This window comes from Triticum urartu, chromosome 1 (assembly GCF_003073215.2).
Source record: "Triticum urartu cultivar G1812 chromosome 1, Tu2.1, whole genome shotgun sequence".
NCBI lineage: Eukaryota > Viridiplantae > Streptophyta > Magnoliopsida > Poales > Poaceae > Triticum > Triticum urartu.
This window is the reverse complement of record NC_053022.1, coordinates 568559998-568585232: the sequence shown is the minus strand read 5'-3', so window position 1 is coordinate 568585232 and position 25235 is coordinate 568559998. Positions and strand designations below refer to the sequence as shown.

Sequence of the window (25235 nt, the reverse complement as noted above, 5' to 3'; positions counted from 1 at the left end):
ACTTACTAATGGCGCACCTACCCATGGTGCGCCATTACTATCTTCCCGCCTTCAAAATTCAAAATAAGTCAAAAAAATTTACTAATGGCGCACCCGCCCATGGTGCGCCATTAATATCTTCCCGCCTTCAAAATTCAAAATAAATCAAAAAAATAAAAAAAAGTTAGTAATGGCGCACCTGCCCGCGGTGCGCCATTACTATGCCGTATATATGGCTGGGCGTGGTCCTCTCCTCCTTACCTCTTCATTCTTCTCCTCCACTCCACCTCTCCTCCACTCCATCTCCTCCTCTCCTCCACTCAATCTTCCCTTCTCTCCTCCACCATACTACCCTCCTCCTCTCCGGCGACCTCCTCCTCCTCCTCTCCGGCGACCTCCTCCTCCCTCCTCTCCTCCCCTTCCCTCCCCTCACGGTTTCTCCTCCCTCCTCTCCGGTGAGCTCCTCCTCTCTAGCGAACTCCTCCTCCTCCTCTCCGGCGAACTCCTCCTCCTCCTCTCCGGCGATGTAGGCGAGCGCCTCTCCGGTGACCTCCTCCTCCTCCTCTCCGGCGAACTCCTCTCCGGCAAAAGAACACGGCAAAAGAATGTACAAGATCCAAAAATAGGAACAAAATTTGAAAAAATATCGTGCCAAAAAACGAGCAAAAAACGAGCAAAAAATGGGCAAAAAAATCACGATCCAGATCCAAATTCAAAATTCAAAAATAGCAATGGCGCACGGTGGGAGTTAGACGGTGTGCCACTACTATTTTCCCGCCTTCAAAATTCAAAAATACTAATGGCGCACCAGTGGCCTATACTAATGGCGCACCAGTGGCCTATACTAATGGCGCACCGTGGCCTATACTAATGGCGCACCAGTGGTGCGCCATTAGTAAAAAATACTAGTGGCGTGATACTAATGGCGCACCAGTGATGCGCCATTAGTAGGCAAAACTGGTGCGCCATTAGTAGCCCTTTTCCTAGTAGTGTCGCACACGACGATAAACGCCGAGATGTTGAGGATGAAGTTCGGGGCCAGATCGTGGAAATCCAGGCCATAGTAGAACATGAGCCCCCGGACGAATGGGTGGAGAGGGAACCCCAGTCCGCGGAGGAAATGGGTAAGGAACACTACCCTCTCATGGGGCCTGGGGGTGGGGATGCGCTGCCCCTCATCTGGGAGCCGGTGCGTGATGTCGTCGGGCAGATATCCGGCTCTCCTCAGCTTCTTGTTGTGTCCCTCCGTGACGGAGGAGACCATCCACCTGCCTCCCGCTCCGGACATGGTTGGAGAAGGTCGAGGTGGGAAATGCGGACTTGGGCGTTGGAGCTCGAGTGTGCGAAAATGGATGAGCAAAGGAGGAAGAAGGCGTGGATGAAAAGGTGAATCCTTATCCCTTTATATGGGCGGACGAAACTATGCATCCCCACTAGCCTGATAAAACTCGCTTATCCCCCAAGCGCCGTAATCGATGGCGTGGTTGGGTTACCCACGCCCGTATTGATGAGAATCCCGTGATAAGGGGACACGATCTTTGCTTTGACAAGATGTGTCAAAAAACTGCCTTGCGTTATGTGCGGGGCTAGCTAAAAGAAACGGTTCAAGTAATCACCGGGGCATGACATAATGTTGTGTTGCCAAAACAAATCGGCAAATTAGATTTGTGGAAATATTATTCTCTCTACGGTGGTATGTGGAATTTATTTTGCAGGGTCGGACACTATCCTTGTATTCAAATTCTTCTGTGATGTGTTCGGAGGAGGAACCCGCCTTGCAATGCCGAAGACAACATTGCGCGTCGGACTCATCATCATTGAAGCCTAGTTCAGGGGCTACTGAGGGAGTCCTGGATTAGGGGGTCTCCGGACAGCCGGACTATATCCTTTGGCCGGACTGTTGGACTATGAAGATACAAGATTGAAGACTTCGTCTCGTGTCCGGATGGGACTCTACTTGGCGTGGAAGGCAAGCTAGGCAGTACGGATATGGATATCTCTTCCTTTGTAACCGACCTTGTGTAACCCTAACCCTCTCCGATGTCTATATAAACCGGAGGGTTTTAGTCCGTAGGACACAGTAACATACAATCATACCATAGGCTGGCTTCTAGGGTTTAGCCTCTCTGATCTCGTGGTAGATCTACTCTTGTACTACCCATATCATCAATATTAATCAAGCAGGACGTAGGGTTTTACCTCCATCAAGAGGGCCCGAACCTGGGTAAAACATCGTGTTCCGTGCCTCCTGTTACCATCCGCCTTAGACGCACAGTTCGGGACCCCCTACCCGAGATCCGCTGGTTTTGACACCGACACCTTCCTTAACAGAAATTGGAATCTAATATTCCCTTCCTACATATCAATAATTGCACCAATCGTTCTAAGGAAAGGTCTACCAAGAATAATAGGACATGAAGGATTGCAATCTACATCAAGAACAATGAAATCTATGGGCACATAATTCCTATTTGCAACAATAAGAACATCATTAATTCTTACCATAGGTTTCTTAATGGTGGAATCCGCAAGGTGCAAGTTTAAAGAACAATCATCAAATTCAAGGAAACCTAGCAAATCACACAAAGTTTTTGGGATCGTGGAAACACTAGCACCCAAATCACACAAAGCATATCATTCATGATCTTTAATTTTTATTTTAATTGTAGGTTCCCACTCATCATAAAGTTTTCTAGGGATAGAAACTTCCAACTCAAGTTTTTCTTCGTAAGATTGCATTGAAGCATCAACGATATGTTTTGTAAAAGCTTTATTTTGACTATAAGCATCAGGAGAATTTTGCATGGATTGCAACAAGGAAATACAATCTATCAAAGAGCAATTATCATAATTAAATTCCTTGAAATACAAGATAGTGGGTACATTGCTATGTAAAGTTTTGACCTCTCGAATCCCACTTTTATCAATTTTTGCATCAAGATCTAAAAACTCCAAATCATTGGGACGCCTTCTAACTAAAGTTGACTCATCTCTAGTACCATCATTATCAAGATTCATATTGCAAAACAAAGATTTAATAGGGGATACATCAATTAATTTTAGATCTTCATCCTTATTATCATGGAAACTAGAAGAACATGCTTTCACAAAGCAATCTTTTTTAGCACGCATCCTAGCGGTTCTTTCTTTGCACTCATCAATGGAAATTATCATAGCTTTGAGAGACTCATTGATATCATTCTTAGGTGGAATAGATCTAAGTTTCAAAGAATCAACATTAAGAGAAATTCTATCCACGTTCCTAGCCAACAATCTTAAGCAAATTTTCTTCAATCAAAGCATTGAAACTCTTTTGCAAACTAATAAATTCTTTAATACTAGATTCAAAATCAGAGGGCATCTTATTATAATTTCCATAAGAGTTGTTGTAGGAATTACCATAATTATTAGAGGAATTATTAGGAAACGACCTAGAATTAAAATTACCTCTATACGCATTGTTACCAAAATTGTTCCTATTGGAAATATGCCCTAGAGGCAATAATAAATTGGTTATTACTATATTTCCTTGTTCATGATAATCGTTTATTATCCATGCTAGAATTGTATTGATAGGAAACTCAGATACATGTGTGGATACATAGACAACACCATGTCCCTAGTAAGCCTCTAGTTGACTAGCTCGTTGATCAATAGATGGTTACGGTTTCCTGACCATGGACATTGGATGTCATTGATAACGGGATCACATCATTAGGAGAATGATGTGATGGACAAGACCCAATCCTAAGCCTAGCACAAAGATCGTGTAGTTCGTATGCTAAAGCTTTTCTAATGTCAAGTGTCATTTCCTTATACCATGAGATTGTGCAACTCCCGGATACCGTAGGAGTGCTTTGGGTGTGCCAAACATCACAACGTAACTGGGTGGCTATAAAGGTACACTACAGGTATCTCCAAAAGTGTCTGTTGGGTTGGCACGAATCGAGACTGGGATTTGTCACTCCGTGTAACGGAGAGGTATCTCTGGGCCCACTCGGTAGGACATCATCATAATGTGCACAATGTGACCAAGGAGTTGATCACGGGATGATGTGTTACAAAATGAGTAAAGAGACTTGCCAGTAACGAGATTGAACAAGGTATCGGGATACCGACGATCGAATCTCGGGCAAGTATCGTACCGCTAGACAAAGGGAATTGTATACGGGATTGATTGAATCCTTGACATCGTGGTTCATCCGATGAGATCATCGTGGAACATGTGGGAGCCAACATGGGTATCCAGATCCCGCTGTTGGTTATTGACCGGAGAGTTGTCTCGGCCATGTCTGCATGACTCCCGAACCCGTAGGGTCTACACACTTAAGGTTCGATGACGCTAGGGTTATAGGGAATAGATATACGTGGTTACCGAATGTTGTTCGGAGTCCCGGATGAGATCCCGGACATCACGAGGAGTTCCAGAATGGTCCGGAGGTAAAGATTTATACATGGGAAGTCTTGTTTTGGTCATCGGAAAAGTTTCGGGTGCTATCGGTAACGTACCGGGACCACCGGGAGGGTCCCGGGGGTCCACCAGGTGGGGCTACCTGCCCCAGAGGGTTGCGTGGGCCAAGTGTGGGAGGGGACCAGCCCCAGGTGGGCTGGTGCGCCCCCCTACCAGGGCCCAAGGCGAAGAGAGAAGGAAAAAGGGGGAAACCCTAGGCTCAGATGGGCCTAAGGCCCACCTAGTGGTGCGCCCCCCTCTCTCCCCCCTTGGCCGCCCCCTAGATGGGATCTAGGGCTGGCCGCCACCCCTAGGGGTGGAAACCTAGGTGGGGGCGCAGCCCCTCCCTTTCCCCTATATATAGTGGGGGTTTTGGGCTGCCATACACACGAGAACATCTCCTTCTTGGCGCAGCCCTACCCCTCTCCCTCCTCGTCTCTTGCGGTGCTTGGCGAAGCCCTGCTGGAGTACCACGCTCCTCCACCACCACCACGCCGTCGTGCTGCTGCTGGATGGAGTCTTCCCAACCTCTCCTTCTCCCCTTGCTGGATCAAGGCGTAGGAGACGTCACCGGGCTGTACGTGTGTTGAACACGGAGGTGCCGTCCGTTCGGCACTAGGATCATCGGTGATTTGGATCACGACGAGTACGACTCCATCAACCTCGTTCACTTGAACGCTTCCGCTTAGCGATCTACAAGGGTATGTAGATGCACTCTCCTTCCCCTCATTGCTAGATTACTCCATAGATTGATCTTGGTGATGCGTAGAAAATTTTGAATTTCTGCTACGTTCCCCAACAGTGGCATCATGAGCTAGGTCTATGCGTAGTTTCTATGCACGAGTAGAACACAAGTTGTTGTGGGCGTCGATTTTGTCAATTTGCTTGCCATTACTAGTCTTATCTTGATTCGGCGGCATTGTGGGATGAAGCGGCCCGGACCGACCTTACACGTACTCTTACGTGAGACTGGTTCCACCGACTGACATGCACTAGTTGCATAAGGTGGCTAGCGGGTGTCTGTCTCTCCCACTTTAGTCGGATCGGATTCGGTGAAAAGGGTCCTTATGAAGGGTAAATAGAAATTGGCATATCACGTTGTGGTTTTCGCGTAGGTAAGAAACGTTCTTGCTAGAAATCTATAGCAGCCACATAAAAACTTGCAACAACAATTAGAGGACGTGTAACTTGTTTTTGCAGCATATGCCTTGTGATGTTATATGGCCAAAAGGATGTGATGAATGATATATGTGATGTATGAGATTGATCATGTTCTTGTAATAGGAATCACGACTTGCATGTCGATGAGTATGACAACCGGCAGGAGCCATAGGAGTTGTCTTAATTTATTTATGACCTGCGTGTCAACTTGAACGTCATGTAATTACTTTACTTTATTGCTAAAGCGTTACCCATAGTAGTAGAAGTAATAGATGACGAGACAACTTCAAGAAGACACGATGATGGAGATCATGATGATGGAGATCATGGTGTCACGCTGGTGACAACGATGATCATGGAGCCCCGAAGATGGAGATCATAAGGAGCAAAATGATATTGGCCATATCATGTCACTATTTGATTGCATGTGATGTTTATCATGTTTTACATCTTATTTGCTTAGAACGACGGTAGCTTAAATAAGATGATCCCTCACTAAAATTTCAAGAAAGGTGTTCCCCCTAACTGTGCACCGTTGCGAAGGTTCGTTGTTTCAAAGCACCACGTGATGATCGGGTGTGATAGATTCTAACGTTCGAATACAACGGGTGTAAGCCAGATTTACACAGCAAAAACACTTAGGTTGACTTGACGAGCCTAGCATGTACAGACATGGCCTCGGAACACGGAAGACCGAAAGGTCGAGCATGAGTCGTATAGAAGATATGATCAACATGAAGATGTTCACCGATGTTGACTAGTCCGTCTCACGTGATGATCGGACACGGCCTAGTTGACTCAGATCATGTTTCACTTAGATGACTAGAGGGATGTCTATCTGAGTGGGAGTTCACTAAATGAACTCAATTATCATGAACATAGTCTAAATTGTCTTTGCAAATATGTTGTAGATAAATAGCTCATGTTGTAGCTCCCTGTTTCAATATGTTCCTAGAGAAATACCAAGTTGAAAGATATTGTAAGCAATGACGCGGACTAGGTCCGTAGTCCGAGGAGTGTCCTCACTGCTACACAGAAGGCTTGCATCTTTGATGCACCGCTCGATGTGCAAACCCCTACAACGTCGTCTGTGGATGTTGTGAACACCTGACAGACACATCCTGATGACTACTTGATAGTTTAGTGCACCATACTTTGCGGCTTAGAATCGGGATTCCAATGATGTTTTGAACGCCAGAGAACATATGAGATGTTCCAAGAGCTGAAATTGGGATTTCAGGCTCATGCCCGTGTTGAGAGGTGTGAGACCTCTGACAAGTTCTTTTGCCAACAAGATGGAGGAGAATAGCTCAGCTAGTGAGCATGTGCTCAGAATGTTTGGGTGCTACGATCACTTAAATCAAGTGGGAGTTAAACTTCCAGATAAGATAGTGATTGATAGAGTTCTCTAGCCACTATCACTAAGCTACTAGATCTTCATGATGAACTATGACATGCAAGGGATGGAGTTGATCCCAAAGCTGTTCGCGGTGCTTAAGACCGCAAAAGGTAGAAATCAAGAAGGAGCATCAAGTGTTGATGGTTTAATAAGACCACTGGTTTCAAGAAGGGCAAGGGCCAGAAGGGAAACTTCATGGATGGCAAACCAGTTGCCGCTCCAGTAAAGGAACCCAAGGTTGAACCCAAACCCGAGACTAAGTGCTTCTATTGTAAAGGGGACGGTCACTGGTAGCGGAATTACCCCAAATGCATGGTAGATAAGAAGGATGGCAACTTCAACAAAGTATATACGTGTTATTAATGTGTACCTCGCTAGTACTCCTGGTAGCACCTGGGTATTGGATACCGGTTCAGTTGCTATTACTGGTGACTTGAAGCAAAAGCTACGGACTAAACGAAGACTGGCTAAGGGTGAGGTGACGATGTGTGTTGGAAGTGTTTCCAAAGTTGATGAGATCACCATCGCACGCTCCATCTGCCTTCGGGATTAGTATTGAACCTAGATAAAATGTTATCAGGTGTCTACGTTGAGCATGAATATGATTAGATCATGTTCATTGCAATACGGTCATTCATTTAAGTTAGAGAATAATGGTTATTCTGTTTTACATGAATGATACCTTTCATGGTCATGCACCCTATGTGAATGGTTCATTGAATCTCGGTCGTGGTAATACACATGTTCACGCCAAAAGATGTAGAGTTAATAATGATAGTACCACTTTCTCGTGGCACTGCCGCTTAAGTCATATTGGCGTAAGATGCATGAAGAAACTCCATGTCGATGGATGTTTGGAGTCACTTGATCTTGAATCGCTTGACACATGCGAGCCATGCCTCATGGGCAGGATGACTAAGACCCTGCTTTCAGGTACAATGAAACGGGCAAGTGACTTGTTGGAAATCATACATGCTGATGCATGTGATCCAATGAGAATTGAAGCGTGCAGTGGATATCGCTATTTTCTCATCTTCACTGACGATTTGAGTAGATATAGGTATATTTACTTAATGAAGCACAAGTCTGAAACGTTTGAAAAGTTCACGCGATTTCAGAGTGAAGTTAAGAATCATCATAACAAAGAAGATCATGTTCCTACGATTTGATCAAAAGGGGATTTTCTGAGTTATGAGTTTGGCAATCACTTAAGACATTGTGGAATTGTTTCACAGTTGAAGCCATCTGGAACACCACAAGGTAATGGTGTGTCCGGACGTCGTAATCGAACCTTATGAGATATGGTGTGATCTATGATGTCTCTTATCAATCTGCCGTTTTCATTTTGAGGTTATGCGTTAGAGACAGCTGCATTCACTTTAGATAGGACACCATCTAAGTCCGTTGAGACGACGTCGTATGAACATTGGTTTGGCAAGAAACCAAAGTTATCGTTTCTTAATGTTTGGGGCTGCGATGCTTAAGGCTTCAACCAGAGAAGCTCGAACCCAAAGCGGACAATCACATCTTCATAGGATACCCAAAGGTGACAGTAGGGTATACCTTCTATCTCAGATCCAAGGGCAAATTGTTTGTCACTAAGAACGGGTCCTTTCTCGAGAAGGAGTTTCTCTCGAAAGAATTGAGTGGGAGGAAGATAGAACTTGATGAGGTTGTCAAACCTTTACTTCAACCAGAGAGTGATGCAACACAGAAAGATGTTTTCTGTGGTGCCTACGTCTGTTGAATAGGAAGTTAATGATAGTGATCATGAAGCTTCAGATCAAGTTGCTATCGAACATCGTAGGTCGACAAGGATATGTACTACTCCTGAGTGGTACGGTAATCCTGTCTTAGATATCATGTTGTTAGACAACAATGAACCTACAAGCTATGGAGAAGCGATTGTGGGCCCGTATTCCGACAAATGGTTAGAAGCCATGAAATCCGAGATAGGATCCATGTATGGACTTTGGTGGACTTGCCCGATGATCGGCAAGCCATTGAGATAAATGGATCTTTAAGAAGAAGACAGACGTGAGCGGTAATGTTACCGTCTATGAAGCTCGACTTGTGGGAAAGAGTCTTTTCACAAGTTCAAGGAGTTGACTACGATGAGAATTTCTCACCCGTAGCGATGCTTAAGTCCGTCGGAATCATGATAGCATTAGCTATATTTTTCAATTATGAAATCTTACAGATGGATGTCAAAACAAGTTTTCTTACCAGTTTTCTTAAGAAAAGTTGTATGTGATACAATAAAAGGTTTTGTCGAACCTAAGGATGCTAAAAGGTATGCTGGCTCCAGCAATCCTTCTATGGACTAGAGCAAGCATCTCGGAATCGGAATATATGTTTTGATGGAGTGATCAAAGCTTTTAGGTTTACACAATGTTTGCTAGAAACTTGTATTTACAAGAAAGTGAGTGGGAGCACTACAACATTTCTGGTAAGTATATGTGGATGACATATTGTTGATCCGAAATAATGTAGAATTTCTGGAAAGCATAAATGGTTTGTTTGAAGAGTGATTTTCAAAGGAAGACCTGGATAAAGCTGCTTACATATTGGGCATCAAGATCTATAGAGATAGATCAATACGCCTGATGATACTTTCAAAGAACGCACACCTTGACATGTTTTGAAAGAGTTCAAAATAGATCAGTCAAAGAAGGGGTTCTCACCTGAGTTGTAAGGTGTGAAGTTGAGTAAGACTCAAAGATTGACCACGGCAGAAGAAAGAGGAAGGACGAAGGTCGTCCCCTATGCTCTTGTCATAGGCTCTATACGGTATGCCATGTTGAGTACCGCACCTGATGTGTGCCTTGCCACATGTATGGCAAGAGGGTACAAAGGTGATCTAGGAGTAGATCACCAGATAGCGGTCAAAATTATCCTTAGAGGAATAAGGAAATGTTTCTCGGTTATGGAGGTGATAAAGAGTTCGACATAAAGAGTTACGTCGATGCAAGCTTAACACCTATCCGGATAGCTCTGAGTAGAGATACCGGATACGTATAATGGAGCAACAATTTGGAATAGCTCCAAGTGGAACGTGGTAGCAGCATCTACGATATAAAGTTTTGTGAAATACATAGGGATCTGAATATGGCAAGACCCGTTGACTACAACCTCTCTCACAAGCATAACATGATCAAACCCAGAACTCTTTGAGTGTTTATCACATAGTGATGTGAACTAGATCATTGAGTCTAGTAAACTCTTGGATGTTGGTCACATGGCGATGTGACATGTGAGTGTTAATCACATGGCAATGTGAACTAGATTATTAACTCTAGTGCAAGTGGGAGACTGTTGGAAATATGCCCTAGAGGTAATAATAAATTGGTTATTATTATATTTCCTTGTTCATGATAATCGTTTATTATCCATGCTAGAATTGCATTGATAGGAAACTCAGATACATGTGTGGATACATAGACAACACCATGTCCCTAGTAAGCCTCTAGTTGACTAGCTCATTGATCAATAGATGGTTACGTTTCCTGACCATGGACATTGGATGTTGTTGATAACGGGATCACATCATTAGGAGAATGATGTGATGGACAAGACCCAATCCTAAGCCTAGCACAAAGATTGTGTAGTTCGTATGCTAAAGCTTTTCTAATGTCAAGTGTCATTTCCTTATACCATGAGATTGTGCAACTCCCGAATACCGTAGGAGTGCTTTGGGTGTGCCAAACATCACAACGTAACTGGGTGGCTATAAAGGTACACTACAGGTATCTCCGAAAGTGTCTGTTGGGTTGGCACGAATCGAGACTGGGATTTGTCACTCCGTGTAACGGAGAGGTATCTCTGGGCCCACTCGGTAGGACATCATCATAATGTGCACAATGTGACCAAGGAGTTGATCACGGGATGATGTGTTACGAAACGAGTAAAGAGACTTGCCGGTAACGAGATTGAACAAGGTATCGGGATACCGACGATCGAATCTCGGGCAAGTATCGTACCGCTAGACAAAGGGAATTGTATACGGGATTGATTGAATCCTTGACATCGTGGTTCATCCGATGAGATCATCGTGGAACATGTGGGAGCCAACATGGGTATCCAGATCCCGCTGTTGGTTATTGACCGGAGAGTTGTCTCGGCCATGTCTGCATGACTCCCGAACCCGTAGGGTCTACACACTTAAGGTTTGATGACGCTAGGGTTATAGGGAATAGATATATGTGGTTACCGAATGTTGTTCGGAGTCCCGGATGAGATCCCGGACATCACGAGGAGTTCCGGAATGGTCCGGAGGTAAAGATTTATATATGGGAAGTCCTGTTTTGGTCACTGGAAAAGTTTCGGGTGCTATCGGTAACGTACCGGGACCACCGGGAGGGTCCCGGGGGTCCACCAGGTGGGGCTACCTGCCCCAGAGGGTTGCGTGGGCCAAGTGTGGGAGGGGACCAGCCCCAGGTGGGCTGGTGCGCCCCCACCAGGGCCCAAGGCGAAGAGAGAAGGGAAAAGGGGGAAACCCTAGGCTCAGATGGGCCTAAGGCCCACCTAGTGGTGCGCCCCCCCTCTCTCCCCCCTTGGCCGCCCCCTAGATGGGATCTAGGGCTGGCCGCCACCCCTAGGGGTGGAAACCTAGGTGGGGGCACAGCCCCTCCCTTTCCCCTATATATAGTGGGGGTTTTAGGCTGCCATACACACGAGAACATCTCCTTCTTGGCGCAGCCCTACCCCTCTCCCTCCTCGTCTCTTGCGGTGCTTGGCGAAGCCCTGCTGGAGTACCACGCTCCTCCACCACCACCACGCCGTCGTGCTTACTGCTGGATGGAGTCTTCCCCAACCTCTCCTTCTCCCCTTGCTGGATCAAGGCGTAGGAGACGTCACCGGGCTGTACGTGTGTTGAACACGGAGGTGCCGTCCGTTCGGCACTAGGATCATCGGTGATTTGGATCACGACGAGTACGACTCCATCAACCCCGTTCACTTGAACGCTTCCGCTTAGCGATCTACAAGGGTATGTAGATGCACTCTCCTTCCCCTCGTTGCTAGATTACTCCATAGATTGATCTTGGTGATGCGTAGAAAATTTTGAATTTCTGCTACGTTCCCCAACAGTTCCTACCAACAAAATTCACATCCATGGATTCATTATTATTCTCAATCAAAGTAGACAAAGGCATATCATTAGGATCAGTAAGAGCACTCTTACTAGCAAACAATTTCATAAGTTCATCCATCTTTCCACTCAAAACATTAATCTCTTCAATTGCATGCTCCTTTTTACTAGTAGATCTTTCAGTGTGCCATTGAGAATAATTAACCATAATATTATCTAGGAGTTTGGTAGCTTCTCCTAAAGTGATTTCCATAAAAGTGCCTCCCGCGACCGACTCTAAAAGATTTATAGAAGCAAAATTCAATCCGGCATAATTTTTTTGTATAATCATCCATAAATTCAAACCATGTGTTGGGCAATTACATATCATCAATTTCATCCTCTGCCAAGATTGTGCAACATGCTCATGATCAAGTTTCTTAAAATTCATAATATTGTTTCTAAGAGAGATGATCTTAGTAGGAGGAAAATACTTAGAGATAAAAGCATCTTTGCACTTATTCCATGAATCAATACTATTTTTAGGCAAAGACGAAAACCAAGCTTTAGCACGAACTCTAAGCGAAAACGGAAATAGCTTAAGTTTAACAATATCATTATCCACATATTTCTTCTTTTGCATATCACACAAATCAACAAAGTTTTTTAGATGGGTAGTGGCATCTTCACTAGGAAGTCCAAAAAACGGATCTTTCATGACAAGCTTCACCAAAGCAGTATTAATTTCACAAGATTCAACATCGGTAAGAGGAGCAATCAGAGTGCTAATAAAATCATTATTGTTGGTATTGGCAAAGTCACACAATTTAGTATTATCTTGAGCCATCGTGACAAGCAAGCAATCCAGCACACAAGCAAACAAGCGAAGAAAAAGTGAACGGAAAGAGAGGGCGAAAGGAAAAGAGGGCGAATAAAACGGCAAGGGTGAAGTGGGGGAGAGGAAAACGAGAGGCAAATGGCAAATAATGTAATGCAAAGGATAAGAGTTATGATGGGTACTTGGTATGTCTTGACTTGGCGTAGATCTCCCCAGCAACAGCGCCAGAAATCCTTCTTGCTACCTCTTGAGCATGCGTTGGTTTTCCCTTGAAGAGGAAAGGGTGATGCAGCAAAGCAGCGTAAGTATTTCCCTCAGTTTTTGAGAACCAAGGTATCAATCCAGTAGGAGACCACGCGCGAGTCACCTCGTACCTACACAAACAAATAAGAACCTCGCAACCAATGCGATAAAGGGGTTGTCAATCCCTTCATGGCCACTTGCAAGAGTGAGATCTGATAGAGATAAAATAATAAGATAAATATTGTTGGTATTTTTATGATATAGATTGAAAGTAAAGATTGCAAAATAAAATAGATTGGAAACTTGTATGATGGAGAATAGACCTGGGGGCCATAGGTTTCACTAGTGGCTTCTCTCAAGATAGCATAAGTATTACAGTGGGTAAAAGAATTACTGTCGAGCAATTTATAGAAAAGCGAATAATTATGAGAATATCTAGGCATGATCATGTATATAGGCATCACGTCCGTGACAAGTAGACCGACTCCTGCCTGCATCTACTACTATTACTCCACACATCGACCGCTATCTAGCATGCATCTAGAGTATTAAGTTCATAAGAACAGAGTAACGCTTTAAGCAAGATGACATGATGTATAGGGATAAACTCATGCAATATGATATAAACCCCATCTTTTTATCCTCGATGGCAACAATACAATACGTGTCGTTTCCCTTTCTGTCACTGGGATCGAGCACCACAAGATTGAACCCAAAGCTAAGCACTTCTCCCATTGCAAGAAAGATCAATCTAGTAGGCCAAACCAAACTGATAATTCAAAGAGACTTGCAAAGATAACCAATCATACATAAAAGAATTCAGAAAAGATTCAAATATCGTTCATAGATAGTCTTGATCATAAACCCACAATTCATCGGATCTCGACAAACACACCGCAAAAGAAGATTACATCGAATAGATCTCCAAGAGAATCAAGGAGAACTTTGTATTGAGATCCAAAAAGAGAGAAGAAGCCATCTAGCTAATAACTATGGACCCGAAGGTCTGAGGTAAACTACTCACACATCATCGGAGGGGCCATGGAGTTGATGTAGAGGCCCTTCGTGATCAATGCCCCCTCCGGCGGAGCTCCGGAAAAGACCCCAAGATGGGATCTCTTAGGTATAGAAGGTTGCGGTGGTGGAAATAGGGTTTCGTGGTGCTCCTAGAAGTTTCCGGGGTATGTGAACATATATAGGAGGAAGAAGTAGGTCGATTGAGCCACGAGGGGCCCACGAGGGGGGAGGGGGCGCCCCCTGCCTCGTGGCCGCCTCGTTGATTGCTTGACGTCCACTCCAAGTCCTCTGATCACTTTTGTTCCAAAAATCACGCTCCCGAAGGTTTCATTCCGTTTGGACTCCGTCTGATATTCTTTTTCTGCGAAACACTGAAATAGGCAAAAAACAACAATTTGTGTTGGGCCTCCGGTTAATAGGTTAGTCCCAAAAATAATATAAAAGTGTAAAATAAAGCCCATTAACATCCAAAACAGCTAATATAATAGCATGGAACAATAAAAAATTATAGATACGTTGGAGACGTATCAAGGCCGGCCGGCCCTAGTGGCGCGCCAAGGGAGGAGGAATCCTCCTCCTAGTAGGAGTAGGATTCCTCCTTTCCTAGTCCTACTAGGAGGAGAAGGGGAAGGAAGGAAGGGAGAGGAAGAGGAAGAGGAGAAGGAAAGGGGGAGCGCTCCCCCCTTCCTAGTCCAATTCGGACTCCCTATAGGGAGGGGGCGCGGCTGCCCCTTGTGGGATGCCTCCCCTCTTCCCTATGGCCCATGAAGGCCCAACTTTTCCCGGGGGGGGGGGGGTTCCGGCAACCCTCCGGCACTCCGGAAAATACCCGAATCACTCGGAACCTTTCCGATGTCCGAATATAGCCTTCCAATATATTGATATTTATGTCTCGACCATTTTGAGACTCCTCGTCATGTCCCCGATCTCATCCGAGACTCTGAACAAACTTCGGTCATCAAATCACATAACTCATAATACAAATCATCACAGAACATTAAGCGTATGGATCCTACGGGTTCTAGAACTATGTAGACATGACCGAGACACGTCTCTGGTCAATAACCAATAGCGGAACCTGGATGTTCATATTGGCTCCCACATATTCTACGAATATCTTTATCGGTCAAACCGCTGTTGGGGAACGTAGTAATTTCAAAAAAAAATCCTACGCACACGCAAGATCATGGTGATGCATAGCAACGAGAGGGGAGAGTGTTGTCCACGTACCCTCGTAGACCGTAAGCAGAAGCGTTATGACAACGCGATTGATGTAGTCGTACGTCTTCATGATAGACCGATCCTAGTACCGAAAGTACGTCACCTCCGCGATCTGCACACGTTCGGCTCGGTGACGTCCCACGGACTCACAATCCAGCAGAGTGTCGAGGAAGATCTTCGTCAGCACGACGGTGTGATGACGGTGATGATGATGCTACCGGAACAGGGCTTCGCGTAAGCACAACTACGATATGATCGAGGTGGATTATGGTGGAGGGGGGCACCGCACATGACTAAGAGATCAATGATCAACTTGTGTGCCTATGGGGTGCCCCCTCTCCGTATATAAAGGAGTGGAGGAGGGGGAGGGCCGGCCCTCTACTATGGCGCGCCATGGGGAGTCCTACTCCCATCGGGAGTAGGATTCCCCCCTTCCCATGTAGTAGGAGTAGGAGAGTGGGAAAGGGAAGAGAGAAGAGAAGGAAGGAGGGGGCACCGCCCCTCCCCCCTAGTCCAATTCAGACTAGGCCTTGGGGGGGGCTGCCCTAGGCAGCCCATCCCTCTCTCCCCTAAAGCCCATTAGGGCCCATATACTCCCCGGGGGGTTCCGGTACCCCCCGGTACTCCGGTTAATGTCCGAACTCACTCGGAACCATTCCGATGTCCAAACATAGTCATCCAATATATTGATCTTTATGTCTCGACCATTTCGAGACTCCTCGTCATGCCCGTGATCACATCCGGGACTCCGAACAACCTTCGGTTCATCAAAACACATAAACTCATAATACCGATCGTCACCTAACATTAAGCGTGCGGATCCTACGGGTTCGAGAACTATGTAGACATGACCGAGGCATGTCTCCTGTCAATAACCAATAGCGGAACCTGGATGTTCATATTGGCTCCCACATATTCTACGAAGATCTTTATCGGTCAAACCGCATAACGATATACGTTGTTCCCTTTGTCATCGGTATGTTACTTGCCCGAGATTCAATCGTCGGTATCTCAATACCTAGTTCAATCTCGTTACCCCAGCAAGTCTCTTTACTCGTTCTGTAATACTGCATCCCGTAATTAACTCATTAGCTACATTGCTTGCAAGGCTTTTATTGATGTGCATTACCGAGAGGGCCCAGAGATACCTCTCCGACAATTGGAGTGACAAATCCTAATCTCGATCTATGCCAACTCAACAAACACCATCGGAGACACCTGTAGAGCACCTTTATAATCACCCAGTTACGTTGTGACGTTTGGTAGCACACAAAGTGTTCCTCCGATATTTGGGAGTTGCATGATCTCATGGTCATAGTCATAGGAACATGTATAAGTTATGGAGAAAGCAATAGCAACAACTAAACGATCATCGTGCTAAGCTAACGAATGGGTCAAGTCAATCACATCATTCTCCAATGATGTGATCTCGTTAATCAAATGACAACTCATGTCTATGGTTAGGAAACATAACCATCATTGATTCAACGAGCTAGTCAAGTAGAGGCAAACTAGTGACACTCTGTTTGTCTATGTATTCACACATGTACTAAGTTTCCGGTTAATACAATTCTAGCATGAATAATAAATGTTTATCATGGTATAAGGCAATATAAATCACAACTTTATTATTGCCTCTAGGGCATATTTCCTTGAACCGCATAACGATATGTTGTTCACTTTGTCATCGGTATGTTACTTGCCCGAGATTCGATCGTCGGTATCTCAATACCTAGTTCAATATCGTTACCGACAAGTCTCTTTACTTATTCCGTATTGCATCATCCCGCAACTAACTCATTAGTCACATTGTTTGTGTTCCATGTAGATTTATGGTAAATAGCATGTACTATGGATTCATAAAAAGATTATTTTACAGTTTTATCATTCGTATGGTCGATAGCCGATCACTCAAACAGAGAACATTGTTCTGAAAATCCTAAACAATTTTTCAGGGACAAAAATTATAATCATTATCGTCTCTTATGACAAGGATTTTACTTTGTTGAGCATTCCCTTGCTATTTTTGCTCAATTTATTTTGTTAATCACACCGAAAGAGCTCCCTACTCCAATCACAAAGATATTGTTGTAACCGGTATCTAGGATTCTAGGTACATCCTAGATCCCGAAAAGAACCAATTTAGATATGCAAAAGTGCTACATTAGTTCTAATGTTCACTGATACATTTGTGTCTTTGTGTTTCTGCATAATCCTAGATTTTATCTGCCAAGTTACTTAACCATTGAGGAAGGCAATGCTATCATCCACTTGATGCCACTTTTGTTGTTCCCTCTGAAGGGTCACTTTCGCAAAGGTCTTACTATCATGTATTGCTGAATATGAATGTCTCATGAAATTACTATGTAATAAATTAGTTAGTTCCACGAGTAATATTTATCTAATCTGATTGTTCGTCTACCGCCTAGAAGTTGAATGATATAACTAGGAGTATCGAACTTACTTATGTGCCATTACAATGATGTAATCTAAAGGATCTTATACTTCTTTACAAAGGGAACACTATCCTAAAGTGCTTTTGCCAAAGTTGAATGATATAACTAGGAGGATCGAGCCTATGTATGTACCACTACAATGATGTATATTATTCTAAAGTGTTGTTGTCAAAGCAGGATAATTTTTCTATTATTTTGTTGATCCTATTAGGAGAGTTAATTTGCTAAGTAAAACAACAATTTTAAGCAATATTTCCAGCAGCAACGCGCGGGGAATCATCTAGTATATCTTAAACACATACTAGGACGATATGTACGCCGCTGCCCACTCAAGTACACAAATTTTGATTAATACTCCCTTCGTTTCTAAATATAGGTCCTTTTAAAGATTTCAATATGGATTGCATACGGAGTAAAATGAGTGAATCTACACACTAAAATACGTCTATGTAGTGCATATTTGAAATCTCTAAAAATACTTATATTTAGGAATCAGAGGGAGAACTTCTCTGTCGCGCTAATATACGCAGGTGATTTTCAAAGCAGTGTCAGAGAGCTACATAGTCACAACTCTCGGTCAGCGGTCTTCCCATACACACAACTCCACGTGCATTTCACACAAAGAAAAATTGTGCGTCATAATATCATAAGAGCAACTCCAACAGGGCGACCCATTTAATCCGCCCATGTCCGTTTGGGTCGCAGTGAACAAAAGCGCCAGTCCAACGTGCCGACCCAAACCCAAAATGCGTCCGTACCGACCCAAACCCAAAATGCTTCCCCTCAGTGTCCGTCGCGGCCTCACATGTCGGCCGGTCAACCACCCCACATGGTCGTAATTAATGGCGGCCACCAACCGCGGTCCCATGCGTCAGCGATGGCGGGCGTCCTTTTTTAATCTAGGCGCGCGGGGGAGGGGTGGGGGGCTCATCCACTTCCAGCCTCCCGTCCTCATCTAGCCATCTTCTTACTCCCCCCGCCGACGACAACCCTAACGCCACCATGGGCTTCTTTGCCAGCAAGAACATTGGGGTGAAGAGCGACGACAACCATATTCTTCTGCAAAAATAGCTTCCGCTAACTGTTCAAGACACATTACCAAAGAAAGTCGACGTTGCATTGGTTTGTGTCAGTAGTTTTTTCAAGAAAATATGTTTTTATGTCACCTCCATAAGTGATATGGAGAAGCTAGAGGAGAAAAGGCTGAGACGTTGTGCACTCTTGAGGCCATATTTCTGTCATCATTTTTTGATCTTATGGTTCATCTTTTCAACCCAAGTGAGGCTAGGAGGGCCAATAAAGTACAACAACATGTACCCGATAGAAAGATCATCCATAAACCTATTTTCTTGGTGTCGTATGGTTTCTTCCTTATCTCAAAAATAATTCAATATATGTTATGTATATATTATATAGGAATAGTATGAGGCTAAAGGGGTTTGTTTGTACCAAAAGCCATCCTGAGGGGTCAATTGCAGAGGGCTATCTGTTTGACGAGTCCATTACATTCTGCTCTCGTTATTTACAAGGATGTGAGACTAGATTTAATAAAAATGCAGAAATGATGTCCCTGAGCTCAATGTAACTACTATGCCATATTTTACCAACAAGGGCCGGTTTTTGGCTGGAAAGCATATAGTGACCTTAGATCACAAGTCATGGCTGCAAGCACATCAATATGTTTTGTTTAATTATGATAACATAGGTCCATACTTGAAGTATGGTATTCTAAGAAATTTTATCATCTGGGCCTATGACCGATATTTGTCATAGTGCCGAATTCACATACTTGTGGGTCCTCATCTCCATCTTGAAAAAAAGAAAAAAAATCCTCACCTCCATCTTAAAAAAGAACGAACCTCACTCACACAACTAGCAAGTGCCACGTGGCAGGCTGTGCATTCATTTCCATCTAACAATACTAAGGCTGGCCACAGTGGGAGTAACATCACTAGTAACATCATATTTTTCAAGATATTTTTGCTTATATGGCACATATTTAATGATGAGAGAGGTGATGGTGGTAACTTAGCTAGTTACTGTAACATCACACATATCAAGACAACATGAGTCTATTAGACTAATAAATAAATCATAACATGATAACACACATATGTTACTACCCACTATGAAGATAGTAATATAGCCTAATAAAATGTGATGTTACTAGTCTAAGTTAGACCCCATTGTGACTAGTCTAAGCGGGTCCTCGCCTCCGTCTCAGAAAAGAAAACCTTCACCTCCTGGCACAGCCCACCGCAGCCAACCGGAGGGCGCCACCTGGCACAGCCGAACGTTGGCACTTGCCTTCTCCCGACCGTGTGTGATTTTTGTCTACTTCTGGCAAGTAGATGGGCTCGCTACGTGTGTGGCCGGCCCTTGAACAGGCCGAACACGCCTTCCCGGCCCATTGTTTCTACGAACCCCTCCTCGTCATCCTCCTCTATTTATACGACCAGGTGAACGAACCCTAATCCCCACCCCGCAGCCGCCGCCCGTCCTCCTCGACATTTGCTTTCTCTTTTCTTCCGCCTCTTCTTATCTTCTTGTTCGTTCCTGGTATTATTGATGCGATGAAGAGCTAGTTTCTATTGATCCGCCGTCTTCAATGGCGGCGGCGTGATGCTCACCTTTACTACTGGTTCGTATTCACCGAGCATCCACCTAGCCAGATCTCCCGTTCTTGTTTTTGATTTACTATTTTCTTTCTCTCGATCCAAAGATCTATTCGTGCTAGCTTCTTTTCGTTCCTGGTATCGATGCCATGAAGAGCTAGTACCTATTGATCCGCCGGCTTCATTGGCGGCGGCGTGATGTTCATAGGTTTAGGGTTACCCGAGCATCCGTCCAGCCAGACAGCCCATTCTTGTTCAGATTCAGTTTTCTTTTCTCTCGATCTAAGATCTATTCGTGCTAGATTTGTATGTAAATTTCGTTTTCTCTCGGCGAAGATCCCAGCAGAGAGGTGGTGATTCTCCCTCGTTGAGGCCTCTCTAACAAATTTTTAATCTTCGCACAGTGACGAGACGACGTGGATTTTGTGGATGTGTGATATTCTGGTTCTGTCACATCTGTTGCCACGGATACATCTTTATCATTTAGTATCCAATCTTCTGTTTTTGATCCGAGGGACCTATGGATGGACAGCCCTTCCCGTGCTGTGTCTACCAAGTTTGCCTTCGGACATTATATAGCAAATTGTTCTTCAATTATCTTGCTTGAAACTCTTTTGTGAGATGGAAACGTTTGCTGACATTCAATTTATGTATAATCCAATGAATTTTAGTACCTTAATATTAGTCTTATAAAAAAGACCCAACGAGCGACGATTCAGGCAGCCCCTATGCCCCATTACAATGGCAATGGAGGTGTTGCGTTGCTCGGAGAGTAAACCTTCTGCTCTTCAGATTAGCTGAGGGGGAGCTCTGCTTCCCTCCTTGAAGCTTGTCTAGTAGTCTTAAGAACATCTAATAGTCCTTCATTACAAACTTTGTAGAACATTTAGTCTGACGAGCGATGATTCAGGCAGCCTCTTCACCGTTACAGTGGCATTGGAGGTGTTGCATTGCTCGGATAGTAAACCTTTTGCTCTTCAGATTAGCTGAGAGGGAGGCTCTGGCTTCCCTCCCTGAAGCTGGTCTAGTAGTCTTAAGAACATCATCAGTATGTTTCTCATACCAATTTGATTGATCTGTTTTTTAATTTTCTGGTTGGTGATCCATGAAAACAAATGATGATAGCAAGACAGGGACATCAGAATCCTGAATTTCAGGGTTATGACAGACTACGTCTATAATGGGAATCTCTCTGATGTTTTCGCTTTCCAAGTTAAATTGATCTGCTTTTCTCCTTTTCAACCATTCTTCTTTGGAATACCGTTCACTTTCCCGTTTGCAATTCAGATCTTGGATGACAATGCTCTGCTTAGGGTTGGCCTCATTAAACATTGTGAGTACAGCTAGATAGATCCAGCTGTTACACAATTGGCAACTGAAGCTATACAGGAACAATGAACATGTTCAACTAACCCAAGGCTTCCAGATGGCCCTTTCTGACTTGAATGGAAGCAAAACAACTGATGTAAAAAAACATTAAATATACTATGAATAAATGGGGTCCTTGTGAATGTATATTTGGCTGGTCATATTTGTTTACCAGGACACTGAATGTCAGTTCAATATGTAAAACAAATCATTAAATGGTTCTACAACATTAAGAATAAATCTAGTTTTCAGTCTTGTGATGAGGGATGATTCAGGCAGCCTTGTGTTATTGCATTTTCAGTTTCAGCCTTGTCTGAAAAAAATTATCTGATCATCAATGCAAATGTTTTGAGGGACAATTTCTTTGTGATATATTTTTTACTGGATGTAATGCTGAAAGCTTCCCGATGATGATCAAACTATACTTTCGTTCTTCTGATGTGCTATCTTGGTGCTGTGCGGAAGCAATTTGGAGACCTGAGCTGAGGAAATGCTTGATTATATAGTTCTTACCCAATAATTGCTAATTTTGCTATTTATTCCATGTTTTCTTAGTTTGCGATGAAAAAAATGTTAGTGTTTGTTGCTTCACAACTGGAAGGATGGCCTGTTGATAACAGTTTTGTCATCCCGTAGAGGGAAGCATAGATGAACGGAAACACAAGCCAGCATTAAACAGCACTGCGCTCTATCAAACCGTGTGGTGTTACCTGTCTTCTGGCACATTTCTTAGATTTTGTTCCTGATTTTGTAGCTGATAAGAAAGCCAGCATTACAGTGCTTTGGATTTTGCAGATGTGGCTGAATGGATATTGCAGTGAAGTAACCGATGGACTGTTATTGCAGTTGCAATTATGTTATTTTGTAAATGCAAATCAAGTGTTGTCAAATTGTTGCATTAGGTGGAAGTTGGGTGCAATGTGCATGGATGGTAGGAATCTGTTTAAACATCACTTTCTTCAAGCAATCAATCAGTTTTGTACTATGATGATCAAACTAAATAGAACTTCAGTTCTTTTGCTTGATGCGCTATTGGTGCTGAAGCAATTTGGAGCTATGTAAAAACAGTTTTGGTTAAATTTTCATATTTTTAGTGTAGTGTTGCAAATGGAAATGATTATTTTTTGTTGTACTCTTTTTGCAGTATTTCTTTCTTGCGCTCCTTCACATCTGTAAGAATACCCTGACATAAACAGTTTTTTTTTGCGGGTGGTAAGCAGTTTTTTTTAAACTGCACACATTATACTAATTTATAAAATGGAGTCAGAAAGACCGACATCATATATGTTTCCAGGAACTTTATAGAAATAACATCAGTTAATAAAGATTATTACGAATAAGTCAAACACCAGTGGTTGAATCTAAATTCTTCTGATCTACAAATTAGCTGAGGGGGTGGCTTTCCTTTCCTCACTGACGCTTGTCTAGTAGCCTTAAGAACATTTTCTATCTGTTTCATACACAATTTGGTTTCTTCTGGCGAAGGTCCCAGGAGAGAGGTGTTGAATGAGTCTTATCTAACAAAGTTTTAATCTTCGCACAGTGATGACACGCCGTGGATTTTGTGGATGTGTGATATTTTTGGTTCTGTCACATCTGTTGCCACGGATACATCTTTATCACATTAGTATCCAAATCTTTTGTTTTTCATCCGAGGGACCTATGGATGGACAGCTCCTCCCGTGCTGTGTCTACCAAGTTTGCCTTCGGACACTACAAAGCAAATTGTTATTCAATCATTTTGCTTCAAACTCTTTTTCTGTGAGAAGTTAACGTTTGCTGACATTAGATTTATGTATAAGCAAATGAATTTTTGTTTCTAATTTTCAGTCTTACAGAACAAACCCAACGAGGGACGATTCAGGCAGCCCCTTTGTCCATTACAATGGCAATGGAGGTGTTGCGTTGCTCGGAGAGTAAATCTTCTGCTCTTAAGATTAGCTGAGGGGGAGGATCTGCTTCCCTCCTTGAAGCTTGTCTAGTAGTCTTAAGAACATCAACTAATATCCTTTGTAAAACATTATAGTTGACGGGCGACGATTCAGGCAGCCTCTTCACCATTGCAGTGGCATTGGAGGTGTTGCGTTGCTCGGATAGTAAACCTTTTGCTCTTCAGATTAGCTGAGGGGGAGGCTATGGCTTCCCTCCCTGAAGCTGGTCTAGTAGTCTTAAGAACATTTTTATCAGTTTGTTTCTCATACCCAATTTGATTTTGACCTTTTTGTTTGTGAAATGGTAGTTGAATTCTTGGTTGGTGATCCACGAAAACAAATGATGATAGCAAGACAGGGACATCAGAACCCTGAATTTCAGGGTTATGACAGACTACGTCTATAATGGGAATCTCTCTGATGTTTTTGATTTCCCTAAGTTAAATTGATCTGTTTTTCTCCTTTTCAATCATTCTTCTTTGGAATATGGTTTTCTTTCTCTTGCAATTCAAATCCTGGATGGCAATGCTCAGCTCATGGTCGGCCTCATCCGCAACATTGTGCATGCAGCTAGATTGATCCAGCGATATATAAAGCAGTTACACAATAGGCAACTGAAGCTTGATAACATTTTCATGAATATGAACAGACATTTTTAATCCAAAAACAATTAACATATTGACCTCGCTCTACTTGAACATGATCTTTATCCAACCCAAGGAGCTTCCAGATGGCCTTACAATGGCAATGGCAATGGAGGTGTTGTTGCTCAATCTGATATTTTGGTCAGTTCAGTACGTGAAACAAATCACTGAGATCAACATTAGCATACAACTAAGGTTGATTCAAAGACGCCACCTGTCTACATCATTTGCAACTGAAGCTTAGCAAAACCTGTGGAATTTTAAGTGTCAGCCTTGTTTCAAAAAAATACTAATCTGTTGAATGTTCTGGGGACAATTTCTTTCTGAGATTTTTTTTCTGTACTGGATCTAATGCTTAAAGCTGTCCGATGATGATCAAACTAAATACTTTCGTTCTTCTGATGCGCTATCTCATGGCATGGTGCGGAAGTATTTTGGAGACCTGAACTGAGGAAATGCTTGATTATATTGTTCTTGCCTTCTTCAAGTTTTGCTATTTTTTTCATGTTTTTTCTGCTTGTAGTTTACGATGGAAAAAATGTTTTTCTGTTTGTTGCTTCACAACTGGAAGGATGGCCTGTTGATAACAGTTTGATCATCCTGTAGAGGGAAGCATAGATGGATGGAAACACCGGTCAGCATTAAACAGCATGACGCTCTATCAAAACCGCATCATGTTACCTGTCTTCTGGCACATTTCTAACATTGTGCATGTTTCTATTTCTTAGACTTTAGTTCCTGATTCTGTAGCTCGTTAATTTGGTGGAAGAAAGCCAGCATTACATGTGCTTTGGAGGATTAAACTTGCAGAAAGCTCAGTCAGTTTTGTTTAGTGATGATCAAAC

General features: G+C 43.4%; 1 long non-coding RNA gene, 8 other non-coding genes and 2 pseudogenes across 9 annotated transcripts; all 11 read left to right on the top strand.

The window, feature by feature from the left end:
• Window positions 1-20287: 20287 nt before the first annotated feature.
• On the top strand, window positions 20288-25077 carry LOC125531353. Its single transcript, XR_007293169.1, has 2 exons — window positions 20288-20473; window positions 22611-25077. It is a non-coding gene; the product is annotated as an uncharacterized LOC125531353 (long non-coding RNA).
• LOC125533372 lies at window positions 21165-21300 on the top strand. The gene has a single exon (XR_007294252.1). It is a non-coding gene; the product is annotated as a small nucleolar RNA snoR77 (small nucleolar RNA).
• LOC125533373 lies at window positions 21356-21491 on the top strand. Its single transcript, XR_007294253.1, has one exon. It is a non-coding gene; the product is annotated as a small nucleolar RNA snoR77 (small nucleolar RNA).
• Window positions 21556-21649, top strand: LOC125533351. The gene has a single exon (XR_007294233.1). It is a non-coding gene; the product is annotated as a small nucleolar RNA R44/J54/Z268 family (small nucleolar RNA).
• Window positions 22215-22307, top strand: LOC125533284 (annotated as a pseudogene).
• Window positions 22398-22543, top strand: LOC125533405. The gene has a single exon (XR_007294282.1). It is a non-coding gene; the product is annotated as a small nucleolar RNA snoR137 (small nucleolar RNA).
• On the top strand, window positions 23678-23813 carry LOC125533371. Its single transcript, XR_007294251.1, has one exon. It is a non-coding gene; the product is annotated as a small nucleolar RNA snoR77 (small nucleolar RNA).
• On the top strand, window positions 23859-23994 carry LOC125533374. The gene has a single exon (XR_007294254.1). It is a non-coding gene; the product is annotated as a small nucleolar RNA snoR77 (small nucleolar RNA).
• On the top strand, window positions 24080-24173 carry LOC125533352. The gene has a single exon (XR_007294234.1). It is a non-coding gene; the product is annotated as a small nucleolar RNA R44/J54/Z268 family (small nucleolar RNA).
• Window positions 24752-24847, top strand: LOC125533285 (annotated as a pseudogene).
• On the top strand, window positions 24943-25089 carry LOC125533406. The gene has a single exon (XR_007294283.1). It is a non-coding gene; the product is annotated as a small nucleolar RNA snoR137 (small nucleolar RNA).
• Window positions 25090-25235: the final 146 nt, after the last annotated feature.